This window comes from Gossypium hirsutum, chromosome A02 (genome assembly GCF_007990345.1).
Source record: "Gossypium hirsutum isolate 1008001.06 chromosome A02, Gossypium_hirsutum_v2.1, whole genome shotgun sequence".
NCBI lineage: Eukaryota > Viridiplantae > Streptophyta > Magnoliopsida > Malvales > Malvaceae > Gossypium > Gossypium hirsutum.
The window spans coordinates 23,197,365-23,214,630 of NC_053425.1; positions in this window are offsets into that span (position 1 = coordinate 23,197,365).

Consider the following 17,266-nt stretch of genomic DNA (forward strand, 5'->3'; position numbering starts at 1 on the left):
CATACCAGTAGCTTGCATCTGATCGGGCCTCCATGGATAATCTCTGATGCGATGCTCCACAGATCCGCAACTCAAACATCCCCCTATCCTTTTCCAGCACTCGCCCTAATGGGGTCTCCCACAATTAACACAAGGCTACGGTCCAGAAACAGCAACAAAGGGTCCAACTCTGACTGGGCCATCAACTCTAGCCTTTTTCTTAGGCCTTTAAAGTGAACTTGACGCTTCCAATCCCTCTTGTTCCTACCTTTTCCCTTCTCACGGTTCTGGCGCTCAGCGCGCTTCACAGCCTCGATGATCTTCACCTTATCAACCAAAGCAGCAAAATCTTGCTCCCTCTTTGGAGTTATCAGAATCCTTAAACTGTCCCTGAGTCATCCTCGAAACGAACACAGTGCTCATATTCAGTTGCCACCATCCCACATGCATAGCGGCTCAGTCAAAAAAATTCAGACTCGTATTTAGCTACTAATTTACCCCCTGAGTCAAATTCAAAAACTCTCTCCACTGGGCATCCACCTAACTAACGCCCAACTGCGTTTTGGTCATTTCGAGTTCCTGGTCATGCTTTTTGGTCTAACAAACACCCCAACTACATTTATAGACTTAATGAATTGTGTTTTTCGACCATACTTAGACAAGTTTGTCATTGTGTTTATTGATGACATCCTGATTTATTCCAAGGATGAGATTGAGCATGCAGAACATTTGAGAACAGTTTTATAGATCTTACGAGACAAACAGTTGTATGCTAAATTTAGCAAGAGTGATTTTTGGCTCCGAGAGGTTGGATTCCTCAGTCACACTGTGTCGGGTGATGGCATCCGAGTTGATCCAAATAAGATATCTATTATTGTTGAGTGGAAGTTGCTAAAGAATGTAACCGAGGTTAGAAGCTTTTTGGGCTTAGCCAATTACTATCGATGCTTTGTAAAAGGATTTTCAAAGATTGCAACTCCTTTGATGAGGTTGCTACAAAAAGATGTTAAGTTTGAATGGTCAGAGAAGTGTCAGTGGAGTTTTAAGAAATTAAAGATGTTGCTAACCGAAGCTCCAGTTTTAGTGCAACCAGAGCCGAGAAAGGAAATCATGGTCTATAGTGACGTATCCTTAAATGGACTCGGTTGCGTGCTTATGCAAGAGGGCAAAGTAATAGCATATGCTTTGAGGCAACTAAAGTAGCATGAGAAAAATTATCCAACACATGACTTGGAGCTAGCTGTCATTGTATTTGCCTTGAAGATTTGGAGACACCTTTTGTATGGTGAAACTTGCCGTATATTCACAGATCACAAGAGTTTGAAATATTTGATGACTCAAAAAGAATTAAATTTGAGACAACGATGATGGTTAGAGTTGATTAAAGATTATAAACTGATCATTGACTACCACCTGGGAAAGGCGAATGTGGTCGCAGATGCACAAAGTAGAAAATCCTTGTTTACTTTGATAGCCTTGAACACGCAGTTGGCTTTATTAGATGATGGTTCAGTTTTGGCAAAGTTAAGAGCTAGACCAACGTTTCTACAAGAAATATGTGCAACTCAGATCAATGATAGTGATTTACAAGCTAAGAGAACTCAATACAAGGCAGGCACTGAATCAAATTTTCAGATTGGTCCCAAAGGTTGCTTGATGTTCAGAGACAGGATTTGTGTACCAAGAGACTACGAGCTTATTCAAAAAATTTTCCAAGAGCGCATGATAGTCGTTTATCTATTCATCCGAGAAGTACCAAGATGTACAATGATTTGATGAAAATGTACTGGTGGAATGACATGAAAGGAGACATCTACGAATTTGTATCGAAATGCCAAGTTAAGGCTGAACACCAAGTACCTTCAGGTTTATTACAGCCCGTGATGGTTCTCGAATGGAAATGGGATAGGATTACTATGGATTTTGTGACAAGATTGCCGTTAACACCGAAGAAGAAAGATGTCATTTTATTCCTGTATAGACAGATTTCTCTGTTGACAGATTGGCCGACTTGTACATATCCGAGATTGTGAGATTACACGGGGTACCATTATCGATTATTTTGGATAGGGACTCGAGATTCACTTCAAGATTTTGAAAGAGGCTGTAAGAAGCTTTGGGTACAAAGTTGAGTTTTAGCATGACTTTTCACCGGCAGACTGATGGTCAATCTGAGAAGACGATTCAGACTCTCGAGGACATGTTAAGGTGTTGTGTCCTTGAAATTCAAGGTAGCTGGGAAAAATATTTACCATTGGTGGAATTTACCTATAACAACAGTGATTGAACTTCAAAGAACACCATATCCATAGAGTTTATTTGATCAAAGAAACTGAAGAAAAGGTTAAAGTGATACGTGATTGTTTAAAAGTGGCATCGGATAAAAAAAAAGTCATATGCTAATTCCAAAAGAAAAGAGATTGAATTTCAAATTGGATACAAAGTGTTCTTGAAGGTATCTCCATGGAAAAAAGGTCTTGAGATTTGATCAAAAAGGCAAATTTAGTCCATGGTTTATTAGACCCTACGAGATTACTGAGAAAGTTGGACCGTTAGCCTACCGCTTAGCACTGCCATCCGAATTAGAAAAGATTCACGATGTTTTCCATGTGTCCATGTTGCATAGATATAAATCAAACCCCTCTCATGTGATTTCATCGACGGAGGTTGAAATTGGACCAAACATGACTTATGGTGAAGAACCGGTTAAGATTTTGGCTCAGGAAGTCAAACAGTTGATGAAAAAAAATGTACCCTTGGTGAAAGTTTTATGGCATAGACACGGAGTAGAAGAGGCCACATGGGAACCTGAAGAAACCATAAGAAGTCAATATCTGAACCTGTTTACTGATAAGACTTTCGAGGACGAAAGTCCCTAAGGGGGAGAATGTAACATCCCGATATAGGGCCTAGTCAGAATAGTGGTTTTAGGACCACAAATCTGACATTAAAATAATTATTTTATGATCATTATGAGGTCTAGGATATGAAAATAAGCATGTGTTAAATTTTCATAAAGAAATTCTATGTGTAAGGTGTCCAATTGGAAATTAAGGACCAAATTGAATAAATTGTAAAACTTGGGTTCTAGAAGAAATTAGTATGAAATTGCTATGGATTATTAATTAGAGGTCCTTAAAGAGTAATTTTCCCAATTTCTAAGTTTTGGAAAAAAATGGGCATGCATGGAAAATTTTGGAAGTTTAGTAAAGAAGGGCATATTGGTCATTTGGTTAATTAAAGAATAAAAAGGGAAAAAGAAGAAAAAATCATGTCATTCTTCTTCTCCATGCTACCAAAATTTACATGCTCTTCATAGCTAGGGTTTTCAACATTTCAAGCTCAATAGTAAGTGCTCCCTTGCCCTGTTTTTAATGCTCTTCGTATTTTTGAGATCCTCGTAACATGCTCTCTTTATTTCTACCCATATTTCAAGCTAGGGTTCATGTTAAAAAATTTACCCATGCATGATATGTTTGTGTTTTGATGATTTATGAAGGAATATGAGAGTTTAAAGGATAGTAAACAACTTTTACTAAGTAGTTCTTCATGGAAATGGCTTAAGGGACCATTTTGTAAAAGTTGTGAAAATGGGTAGAAAAATATGAAATGAAAGAAAATGTGGGCTGCTATAGGAAATAAAAATATTCAGCTAGGCTGGGGTAACTTAGAAATTTCATGCATTTCATTATACGAGCCTTAGGACTAAATTGTAAAAGTGTGAAAGGTTAGGGGCAAATTGGTCATTTTGCCCGAGGGTGAGTTTTAAATCCTAAAATGAAAAATGTGATGAATTAATAGTTAAATTTTATTGACATAGACCCTGAGGAACCAATTCCAGAGGTCGACCGTGGAAAACGAAAGGTTTCAGAAAAACTGACATACGAAACCGAAGCTATTACCAAGTAAGTTCGTATAACCTAAAGTAAACTTTTAATATACTTAAACATGCATGTTCTTGAATGTATGAACATTTAGATATTTATTGCATGATAATTCATGAAATGTACTTGTGTAAATGAAAGATGATGAATGTCTCGATTGAAATAGAAAGGGGAGATTCGATGGATAAATTATGACTTACATGATATGAGATCCTGCAAGTGTTGCAGAAAAGGATTTAGCCCAGACAGGCAATTCGATGATCTCAAAATAAAAAAGGATCTAGCTTGGACAGGTGTTCCTTGAGTGGTCGAGCCTCCCAAAGAATATGGGTGCATTACGGATTTAGCCCAAACGGGCAATCCGATTGAGGATTGAATTTAGCCTGGATTGACAATTTAGATCCGAGCATATGAGAGCAATTTTCGTTAAAAGGGATTTAGCCTGGACTGGTAATCCCAACATTGCTCTATGATTTACTACTACGAGGGATTTAGACTGGACTGGTAATCCCACCGTAAAATGTATGGTTCATGGGAGTGCGCACTTGGGATGATCACTTGTATGACTTGACGGTAAATGGCTATCCATCGAGATTTCTAAGAAATTCAACGGGATTAACAAGAGTAATAGAAATGGAAATACTGAATTGATAAGCTCATCTAAGACTAATGACATGATGTATTGTTATGATACTAACTTGATGATTGAGTGCATGTGATAGGGAAACTATTTCATCCTTGTTGGAATTATTTCCTAAATATGGTTGTATGCTAAGTAGCCGGTAAGTTTACTTTCCAGTTATTCAGACTTACTAAGCATATAAATTATTATCCCCCTTCTCTTTTTCCTATCTTACAAAGCTTGTGGACTCGTGAAGATTGGAAGACGGTTGGAGAATCAACACACTATCGATTTGTTCTGCTTTGGTATATAGATACTTTTATTTTGTTTAATAGCATGTATAGGATTTTTGGTTATTTTTTATATGTGTCATTTGGCTAGCCAATGTGAGGGACTAAATGGTATACTTATTCTTTTATAAATGGCCATGAGATATGGCTCATATTGATGTAGGTTGTAAACCTACTAATGATGCATGTCTATGTTTAAATGTTTCATGAGATATGATGATGAGGTTTATCATGAATGGATAGTTGAAATGGAACGTAATAATGTGAGAGTGAACATAGCATATAATGGTATATGGTTATAATATGGCCTAAGTGTAAAATGTAAAATGTGCTATGTTAATCCCTAATACGAAAAGGATAATTTAGCATGTACTAAACCGATGATATGAGGATAACATGAAATAAGTTATGTCAAGGTTGTTTTAGAGTATAATTAGGCCATGTTAAATACCATTGAAGTCTCTAAGTGTGTATGAATGATAGAGGGTGACCAAAATCTTGGAAAATAGCCCTAAAAAGGTCCATACAGGGTAGACACACGGGTATGTGTATAGGCCGTGTGTGGCACACGGTCAGCCCCCATAGGCGTGTTGCTTGGCTGTGTGTCCCCTGCACTTAAAATTTTAGGTTAGTTTGCATGGTAGTAAACACACGGGTAGAGACACGGCTGTGTGTCTCAGTCGTGTGGAGGACACGGCCTAGCACACGGGAGTGTGCCTTGGCCGTGTGCCTCAAAATGAATGATGATGTCATAAATAGAATGTTTGGGTTTTTGAACATGGGCGTGTCTAGGCTGTGTGAGGGAAACAGGCCAGGGACACGGGCATGTACTTGGTTGTGTGAAAATCCTTGTTGGTTTGAAATGAAAAAAAATCCAAATAATTCAAGATGGGTGGGACACACGGGCGTGTCCATAAGCACACGGGCGTGTGAAGCATAACCCTAGTAATTTTTCTAAAATTTTCTATAGTTCTCGGTTTAGCCCTAGATCGCTTTTAATGTATGTTTTGGAACTTGTAGGTCCATAATCGGGACACTAGGTTGTTGTTTGGTCAACTTTAAATTAGAATGAAATTTTATAACCCGTATTTTCTGAAAGTGTCAGAGTATGTGTCTGGTAACGCCTAGTACCTTGTCCTGGTCTCGGGTACGGGTAAGGAGTGTTACACCATAACTCATAGTCTTCCATAAAATTTCAGTTAACAACATATAATGTTTTTATGGCAAAACCCTAGACTATCAACCATTTTTCAAAATAGTCCCCTCATTAGTTAGCTCATGCTACAAAGGTTTCAAAAGTACCAAAATCATCAAAAATAATTATCGAAATCACTTACTTGAGAGAGGAATAAGTGGCTGAAAGTTTCAAGCTTCCAAAACCCTTAATTTATTGGTATTTTCAGTGGAGAAAAAGGTGGTAAAAATAAATATGATAGCTTTTCTCTTTATTTTATTTATTTATCAATTAAGTCACCAACACCCACCTAACCTTAACAATTTGGTCAAATCTTGTCCCTATGGCCAGCCAAGCTTCTTTTAAGGGTCTAATTGCACTTTAAAGATCTCCAATTATGGCTCTCTAGCTATTTAATACCTTTGGCTAGCAATTCACAACTTTTTCCCTTTATGCGATTTAGTCATTTTTCGCAATTAGACTCACAACGTTAAAATTAATTCACCAAAATTTTCATACACTCATATAATCATATTATGACACCAAAATAATAATAAAAATAATTTCTTGACTTCGGATTTGTGGTTCCGAAACCACTATTCCGATTGAGCCCAAAATCAGGCTGTTACAATTCTCCCCCTTAAGGATTTTCATCCCCGAAACTCTTACCAGTGAATAAGTTTGGGTATTGATCTCTCTTGGTCTCCCTGGGTTCCCATATGGCTTCCTTGACTCCATATCTATGCCATAAAACTTTAGCAAGTGTTCTGCTCTTATTCCTCAACTGTTTAACCTCCCAAGCCAAAATCTTAACCAACTTTTCACCATAAGTCATATCCGGCTGAACCTCAACCTCAGTTGGTACGATCACATGCGAAGGATCCGATTTATATCCACGCAACATGGACACATGGAACAAGTCGTGAATCTTTTCCAACTCTGAGGGTAAGGCCGATCGGTAGGTAACAGGCTCTACTCTCTTAGTAATCTCATAAAGTCCTATAAAACGAGGGCTTAACTTGTCTTTTCTATCGAATCTGAGAACTTTCTTCCACGGGGATACTTTCAAAAACACCCTATCACCGACTTGAAACTCAATTTTCTTTCGTTTCAAATCTGCATAGGATTTCTGTCTATCCGAAGTGGCCTTCAAATAGTCGCGAATCACCTTAACTTTATCTTTAGTTTCTTTGACTAAATCAACCCCGTGAATCTGATTTTCTTTAAGTTCGATCCAATATAAGGGCGTCCGACACTTGTGTCCATATAAAGCCTCATAAGGCGCCATTTTCAGACTTGACTGATAACTATTATTGTAGGCAAACTCTACCAACGGTAAGTACTTTTCCCAACTGCCTTGAAACTCAAGAAACAACACCACAATATGTCTTCTAAGATCTGAATCACTCTTTTTGACTGATCGACGGTTTGCGGGTGAAATGCCGTGCTGAAATTCGGTTTTGTTCCCAATGCCACTTGCAACTTTTTCAAAAACCGCAAGGTAAATCTTGGATCTCTATTTGAAATAATTGACAAGGGTACTCCATGAAGTCTCACGACCACGGAAACATACAATTTAGCCAATTTCTTAAGGGAAAAGTTGGTACACACTGGTATAAAATGTGCCGACTTTGTTAATCTATCAACAACGACCCAAATGGAATCCTTTCTCCTTGGCGTCGAAGGCAACCCTGACACAAAATCCATGGTTACACGGTCCCATTTCCACTCAGGAACCATTACGGGTTGAAGTAAACCTAAAGGTACTTGGTGTTCGGCCTTCACTTGTTGACAAACTAGACACTTAGAAACAAACTCCAAAATGTCTTTTTTCATTCCCGATCACCAGTACATTTTCTTCAAGTCGTTATACATTTTCATATTACATGGATGGATAGATAAGTAAGCACTATGTGCTTCTCATAAAATCTTTCGAATAATCTCATCGTCCTTAGGCACACAAATCCTGTCTCAATACATCATACAACTATTGGCACCAACACGAAATTCTGATTCATTTCTCGTCTCACATTGAGCCATCTTAGCTTGCAAATCCTTGTCACCTTTCTGAGCTACACAAATTTCTTGAAGGAACATCGGTCTAGCACTCATATCGGTTAGAATGGAACCATCATCAGTCATGGTCAATTGAGTGTTCATATCCCTCAAAGAGACTAATAATTTCCTACTCAATGCATCAGCGACTACAATAGCCTTCTCGTGGTGGTAGTCAATGACCAACTCATAATCCTTTATTAACTCCAACCATCTTCGTTGCTGTAGATTCAGCTCCTTTTGAGTCATCAAAGACTTTAAACTTTTTGGTGTCTCCAAATTTTCAACGCGAACACGATGGCAGCCAACTCTAAATCATGCGTCGGGTAGTTTTTCTCATGTGGCTTCAGTTGTCTCGAAGTGTAACCTATGACCTTACCTTCTTGCATGAGTACGCACCCTAATCCATTCAAGGAAATGTCACTATATACCACAAACTCTTTTCCCAGTTTCGGTTGCACTGAAACTAGGGCTTCGGTTGGCAACGCCTTTAGCTTTTCAAAACTCTGTTGGCACTTTTCTGTCCATTCGAACTTGACCTCTTTTGTAGCAACCTCATCATCAGAGTAGCTATCATGGAGAACCCTTTAACAAACGGTCTGTAGTAGCCCGCTAGGCCCAAAAAGCTTCTAATCTCTGATAGATTTCTCGGCAGCTTCCACTCAATCATGGCCAATATCTTACTCGGGTCAACTCTAATTCCATCACCCGACACGATGTGTCCTAAGAATCCGACCTCTCAGAGCCAAAACTCACTTTTACTAAACTTGGCATACGACTGTTTATCCCTCAAGATTTGCAAAACAGTTCTCAAGTGCTCTGCGTGTTCACTCGCATCTCGAGAATAAATCAATATATCATCGATAAAGACCACCACAAAGTTATCCAAATACGACCGAAAAATGCAGTTCATCAAATCCATAAATATTGCAGGGGCATTTGGTAAACTAAAGGGAAAATCAAGGAGCTCATAATGCCCATATCTTGTCCTAAACGTGGTTTTCGGTACATCTTGTTCCTTTACTCTGAGCTGGTAATAACCGAACCTCAAGTTTATCTTGGAAAACACGATGGATCCTTTCAATTGGTCAAACAGATCATCTATCCTTGGCAAGGGATACTTGTTCTTTACAATCACCTTGTGTAGTCTATGCATAACCTCATCGACCCACCCTTTTTTTTCACAAAAAGTACCAGAGCACCCCACGGAGAAAAGCTTGGTCTCCAAAGCCTTTATCCGTTAACTCTTGTAGCTGGACTTTTAACTCCTTTAACTCTATTGGAGCCATCCTATATGGAGCAATCGAGATAGGTCTAGTGCCAAGGACTAATTCAATTCCAAATTCAACTTCACCGGAGGCAATCTTGGTAATTCCTCCGGAAACACATCTGAGAACTCACATACCACTAGTACTGACTCAATCTTCAATTCAGATGTTTGAGTATTCAACACAAAGGCGAGGTAAGCTTCGCACCCTTTTTTCAAATATCTCCCTGTAGTCATAGACGATATTACTACAGACGAATTGTCTAATTCATTCGTTTCAACCTGAAGAACATCCCCGCTCCCACATTTCAACTCGATAGCTTTTCGTCCATAATCCACTACAACACCAGGAGAAGTTAACCAATCCATCCCAAGGATTACATCAAATTCATTAAACAACAATAACATTAGCCGAAAAACAATGACCTCTAATCATCAAAGGACAATTTCTACACACTTGGTCAACCAACACATGTTTGCCTAAACGGTTAGACACTTTTACCACAAATTCAGTTGACTCGACTATCACATTCATACGGGGTATCAATTTCATACAAATATAGGAATGGGTAGACCTTGGGTCAATCAAGGCAACGACAGATATATTATGGATAAAAAAGGTATTTGTAATCATATCGGGAGACTCTGCCTTTTCACGGACGCGTATAGCATAAGTCCTTGCAGATGCTTTGCCCTCAGGCCTTACAGCAGCATCTCTAGCCACACCTCTATTGTTATCCCCACTTCCCAGATTCTTATGTGGTCTACCTCTTGAAGGAGTATTACCCGATCTCACACTTTGATCCTTATCTTTCTCGACCATCTCGGGACAGCTACGAATAAAATGGTCCAACAACCCACATTTAAATCAGCCTCTTTCATTACCTCGGCACTCACTGAAATGACGTCTACCGCACTACGAACATTCTGGTCTATTTGGTTGGGCACTACCAACACTTGCGATAGAGGTGGTCTGAGCTTTAGACACCGCATGCTGTTCGCTTTGTTTTTGCTCGAAAATCCTATTTACGCATTTGATTTAGTAGGAAACTCTCTCGATCTCTTGGATGAGGTCTGATGTGCTTTCCCCATCTGTCTTTCCTTTGAGTCAAAAGACTCGATGTCAGCTTTTGTCTTCTCTTTGGCCAATTCTTTGGCCTTGCAAGCTCTCTTAACAAGTACTACAAACTCCCTCAACTCTAAAATGCCAACTAATAGACGGATGTCTTCGTTCAACCCATCTTCAAACCTTTTACACATCGTGGCTTCTGTGGATACACACTCCCGTGCATACTTGCTAAGTCTCACAAACTTGCGCTCATACTCCATCACTGTCATACGGCCTTGCTTCATTTTGGGGAATTCTTTTCTCTTTTAGTTGATGAACATTTGGCTAATGTACATCTTTTGGAACTCTTCCTGAAAGAATTCCTACGTTATCCACTCTCTCGGCATGACCGACATGAGAGTATTCCACCATTGGTTAGCTGAGTCTTGCAAGAGTGACACTACACACTTCATGCACTCCTCAAGTGTGCATGATAAATCATCAAAGACACTAATGGTATTCTCCAACCAAAAATCTACTCTCTCTGGGTCGTCATCTATGTTTGACCGAAATTCCTCAACCCCGTGCTTTCAAATTTTATCCACTGGAGGTTTTTCTCTTCTAGACATTTCTGCTCCTTGAGGAGCTATATGAATGGGTTAAGGAATTGGGGGAGGTAGAAGAGGTGGAGTATTTGGATTCGCACGAAAAAACTCTGAGTACCATGCATCCATCACATGGAGGTAAACTTCTCTAGCCCCTCTTCCCTGACTTATTGTCACGGGCCCACTATCTACTGGCACTGTCTGTTCAGCGGGAGCCGGTGCATTACTTTCCACGTCATCTGCCGTAGCCAAGTAAGGATCCATCTACTATATATATAAAAATAAAATTTATTTTTGTCAGGAGTCGTTACACTATCAATATACAATTATGGCATGCGTTGCTAGACTCGTACTCACGCTAGGTTAGTCCTAGAATCGGCTAAACCATAGCTCTGATACCACTAAATATAACACCCTTCACCCAAGTCTAAGGTCAGGACTAGGCACGAGGCATTACCTAACTTAAACGCAGTGCATACGATCATTTTCGATCGTAACTTGAAACTTTGAAAAAAATGTAACTTGAGATGGGGGCACACGCTCATGTGGAAAGATGACATGCCTATGTAGCCATTTTGACCTGGCCGTCCTGAAGGCCCATGTGGTTCACACGACCTAAGCATAAGGGGACACGGCCATGCCTCGAGTCTGTGTGATTTAAATTCCAAATTTGGACCCACAGGGGTTTTCACACGACCGAACACACGCCCGTGTTGTAGCTCATGTGTAAAAACCTTAACATTCTGTTTCTGACGTCACCAACAAATTAAAGGCACACGCTCGTGGCCAAAGGTTGTGTCCTCCACACGGTTGAGACACACGGCTGTGTCTCTGCCCATGTGTTTACTACCATGTATACTGACTTGCAAATTTGAGGTGCAGGGGGCACACGGCTCTGTGTCTAGCCGTGTGGACAAAAATAGGCTATCTACCAAGCCTTTTTGCTATCCTTACTAACACCTACTTACAAAGCAATTCACACGGCAACACAAAGCCAATTCAACCACAACAAGATATCTAATACAACCACATTACACTTTGACAATCTAACAAGAACTTGATTAGTCATGCGATTTACTTGTAACAGCCCATTTTTAGGGTTAATCGGAACAGTGGTTTCGGGGCCACCAAATCCGACGAGTAGGTTTGTAAATATTATATTTAATATTTACGAGTTAATTGTGATTTTAAAAATGTTTTTGATATTGTGATATTTGTTTTATAAGTGATTTATTAAGTTCCAGTGGTATGACCATAAGGTCAAGTGGGTTTAGGAAATGAGGTATCGGGACCTCATTTATATAAACCGAGTCGTAAATATTTTTATAAATATTTACGGAGTGGCAAAAAGATGGTATTAAAGTTTCGTTGAAAAATTTTATCGTTTCGATAGTTAACTAAGCAAAAAGGACTAAATCGTGTAAAATGAAAAAGTTACATTCTAATTGTTTAAGTGTTTATTTTCCATGTTTTACTAAAGTATAAGTCCCTATTTATCAATTAAACCATTACTTTATGATAGTGGAGATTGGTGGTTTGGCATATATGAAATTATATATTATTATAAAGGACAAAAAGGTAAATGGAATATTAAAATGTATTAAATAAAAATAAAACAAAAAAATGGCCATGCAAATTTTATCTCTTGGCCGAATATGGAGGAGAAAAGAAAGCCATTGAAGCTTCCTTAGTTTTGGCATTTGCATGAAGTGATTTAGATCAAGTTAAGCCTCGTACGAGTCTATATCGAGGAAAAAACGAAGTGTCGGATTCGTCGATCTAATTTATCGTTACCGCGAACGAGGTAAGTTCGTATGCAATAAGCATTGTTAAATTTATGTTTCTAATGCTTTAATATCGTATAAATTGTATATACGTGAATACTTTAATGTCTGACGACATATCGACAAAATGTGGCACTTAGTGTGCGAGGCAATCAAATATAGCACTTAGTGTACGAAATATTGAGAATGGCACTTAGTGTACGAAATATTGAGAATGACACTTAGTGTGCGAGATATTGAGAATGACACTTAGTGTGCAAAATATCGAATGATTCAAAGGGAAATTATAAATTGTGATTGAATGATTAAATACAGCAAAGTGAACAGGTATACATGCTATATTATATAAATTGTTTATGAGACGACTTTATAATGGTGATATTTGGGCTTTGAGCCTAGCAAGCTGTAAGCTGGTGAATAATATTATCGGGTTTAAAACCTAGCAGGCTAAATGCCGGTGATTTGATAAAAGTCTAAGACTATGAGACCTTGTGTTAAATCGACAATTGAATTTGTTCAATGTATTAAGTTGGCCAGGTATGTGATATATTCTTATGCATGTTATATCGATTGGAATTGAATCATGAGTGTGAAATGAGAAGCATAGGTGAAAATGCCTATGTCATATATATGAGTAAGGGCAAAACCATCGTAAATTATCGATAAGGGTGGACTATGTGCGGAATCATCTTATAATTGCTAATTTGAATGGTTGTGTGCGAATCATTGAGCATGATGTATTATATTGAGATTATGATTGAGTGAAATTATAGATATGTGATGAAACTGATTGGTGATATACATGTTCAAATAATGTGAATGCAAAGAATGTGTGAAAGAGTAAATTTGTAATAAATCTGCTTGGGACAGAAGCAGTAACGTGATTTTGGAAAATCACCATAAATTGTTGGAGTTGAGTTAGAAGCTGAATAAATTATTTAATTAAAGCTTAATGAGTCTAGTTTTTTATAAAAGAAACCGTGTAAGCAAAAGAATTGCTTATAATGAGATATTTGAAGTGGCGTGGGATAGAGTCAAATGACTTCGGGGTCCCCTGTTCTGTTTTTAGAAAATCATTATAATTTGTACAAAAATGGTTATAAGATAAAATTTATATGCTTAGACTCCTTAATGAGTATAGTTTCAAATGAAATCAAATAGAACATATTTTTAATTTTGTACAATGAGAAATTTGATTCATAGTGAAGAGTGGTCAGATTAGTCAAACAGTGAAACAGGGGAAACTTTAAGAAAAATCTGGTATTGATTGCCCAAACCTAAAATTCTAAAAATTTTATGGATGGAAGATATATGAGTTTATTTTCAGATAAAATTAACGGAAATTGATTTGGATTTTTGTAGCTCCAGTTATAAATAATTTAGTGACTATTGCTCAGGAAGACAACTTGTAGTGAATTTGTGATTATGTTGTAAACATTGATAAAACTTGTTAATGAGTTGATTATTGTTTTCTTATGAAGTTACTAAGCGTAAAGCTTACTCCCCTTTTCTTTCCCATATTCCCTAGGGTTGCCAGGTTAGCTCGGGTTGTAGGCCGTCAGAGATATTATCACATTGTCAAGTCTACGCTATCGGCGTAAGTAAATCTTAGTGTTTCGAGTCTATGGCATGTATAGGGTTGTAAAGTTGAGTAAGGAAATGATACGAGACTAAGATATTGGTAATTATTTAATAATGCCTCATGAATATTTTGGGCCTTGTAAGCCCGATTAAAGGATAATATACGTGTGTATGAAAATTTTAAAATTGATTAAAAATTTGTACGGTGTGGTTTTATATAAATGGATGAGTTTAAATCTGGTAGCACCTCGAACCCTATTCCGGCAAGGGATACAGGCGAAGGGTGCTACATTACTCATCTATGAAATCATCATCATTTGCACTTATCAATAACCAATATTAGCCAGCATCCATGGCATTATACAAAATGACTAAAGAGCTACGGCAAGCCATTCATTTGGCCTAAAATAATGCAACCATTACAAAAAGACTAGTTCCTATACATGCCATAATCAAAATGATAAAACTAACTATACCAAATGCTTCAAGAATAGTGTGACTAGCTTCTCCGACATAAGGCGATGATCCACGAGCTACTTTGGCGGCACTATAAGGAAATGGAAAGGAAAAGAGGTAAGCATAAAGCTTAGTAAGTCGCATACGAATAATGAGTAACTATAGGCTACCATAAGGGATCATACTCCCAACAAATCTCGATTTGCACATAAAGTAAGGATTCATAAACACTACTTGCTCATATTTTTTTCTCACCAATCATACAACATTGGTTTGAATTCACATTTCATAATTCGTGTAAAATATACAAGTAGTCATATGCATAACTTACTCACTTTCCTCTTTTACTAAACATACAACCTAAATGAAGCTCGTATGTCGTAATTCTCATTTAGGTACCTGTACCAGTCACCACATGGTCATAAGTTCTCTCATTTTGATATAAACCATAAATCTCTCGTTGAACCATTTGGAATACTACAGGATATTCAATAGCCCCAAACATGGGACAAGATGCCGATGCCATGTCCCAGACATGGTCTTAGACTGGCTAGCACATAAAAGTCGATGCCATGTACCTAACAGGTCTTACACTGACTTTCATATATCAAGGCTGATGCTGTGTCCCAGACTGGTTTTACATTGGCTCTCATCTTTCGGTGACGATGCCATGTCCCAGACAGGTCATACACTGACACACAACAAGCTGACGCCATGTCCCAGATAGGTCTTACACTCGCTTGTATATCTCGAGCCCGGTGCCTGTCCCGGCCATGTCTTATACTGGCTTGTATCTCTCGAGGCCAATGCATGTCCTAGACATGTCTTACACTAGCTCTCGTAATGTGGACGATGCATGTCCTAGACATGTCTTGCACTAGCTCACATATCACCCAATGTCATGGCATGAATATCTAATTCTATTCCTAATGTTCAACCGAGAGTCTTTATTACATTAATTTCTTAACATGCTTACTCATATTCACAATCAAAACAATTTATGCAATATCAATTCAATCATAAATCATAACAATATAGTTGCATTATTAACATACAACTTACCTCGGATTACAAAATATAGGTGACTAGTCGATTTAATCTACTTGCTTGGCTCTCCCTCAGTTTAGGTTCGAATTTTGTATTTCTTGATCTAAAATAATAAAAATTCACTCATTTAATCACTAAATAAATTTAGAAAATCAAAATTCATATTTCTAGCAAAATGACCATTTTGCCCCTAGACTTTCACATAATGACCATTTTACCCAGAGGCTCAAAAATTGATTTTTATCAAATTTCTTCATGCCTTAAGCCTAGCCAAACCCTTTTTACTCTTATAGTAACCCAAAATTTCTGTTACTTCACCATATTACTATCTATTTTGAAATCTTTACAAAATGGTCCTATTAGGGTTTTCATGAGAAGTTCTTTCACAAAAGTTGTTTATTTCACAATCATAACTCATATTCTTCCATAAAATTTTAGTTAACAACATATATGTTTTCATGGAAAAACCCTAGACTCTCAACCATTTTGCAAAATAGTCCCCTCATTAGTTAGCTCATGCCACAATGGTTCCAAAAGTACCAAAATCATCAAAAATAACTACCTAAATCACTTACTTGAGAGAGGAATAAGCGGCTGAAAGTTTCAAGATTCCAAAATCCTTAATTTGTTGGTATTTTTGGTGGAGAAGAAGGTGGTAAAAATAAATATGATAGCTTTTCTCTTTATTTTATTTATTTATCAATTAAGTCGCCAACACCCACCTAACCTTGACAATTTGGTCAAAACTTGTCCCTATGGTCGGCCAAGCTTCTTTTAAGGGTCTAATTTCACTTTGAAGACCACAATTATGGCTCTATAGCTATTTAACACCTTTTGCTAGCAATTCACAACTTTTTCCCTTTATGTGATTTAGTCTTTTTTCGCAATTAGGCTCACAATGCTAAAATTAATTCACCAAAATTTTCATACACTCATATAATCATACTATGACACCAAAATAATAATAAAAATAATTTCTTAACTTCGGGTTTGTGGTCCCAAAACCACTGTTCTGAGTAAGCCCAAAATCAGGCTCTTGCATTTTGGCTATGGCTTATATACATAAGTATATATATATTTATATTTGAATCATGTTTGATATATTTGGTAATGATGATGAAGTTATTTCAAAGTATATGTGTATGGTATATTTGGTATGATGTGAAATTCGCGGATAGATATTCTTGTTAAGTAAAATGTATGTCATATATATGTAGTGTGCTTGATGTATGCTTATGGTTTAAATTAATGATATGTATAGCCTATGACTGTTCATTATTGTAAGCTTGTCATATTGGTATGTTTTTTATATGTTTATTTTTATGATTCAGCTCAAATGAAGTAAACATGATTGATGGATACATATATATATTTTGGTTGTGGCCTAATATTGGCTTATTTGGAATGCATGATTTGTATTATGAATTAGTTCAAGCTAGTAAGCTTAATACAAAGTATATATGTTTGTTATAAG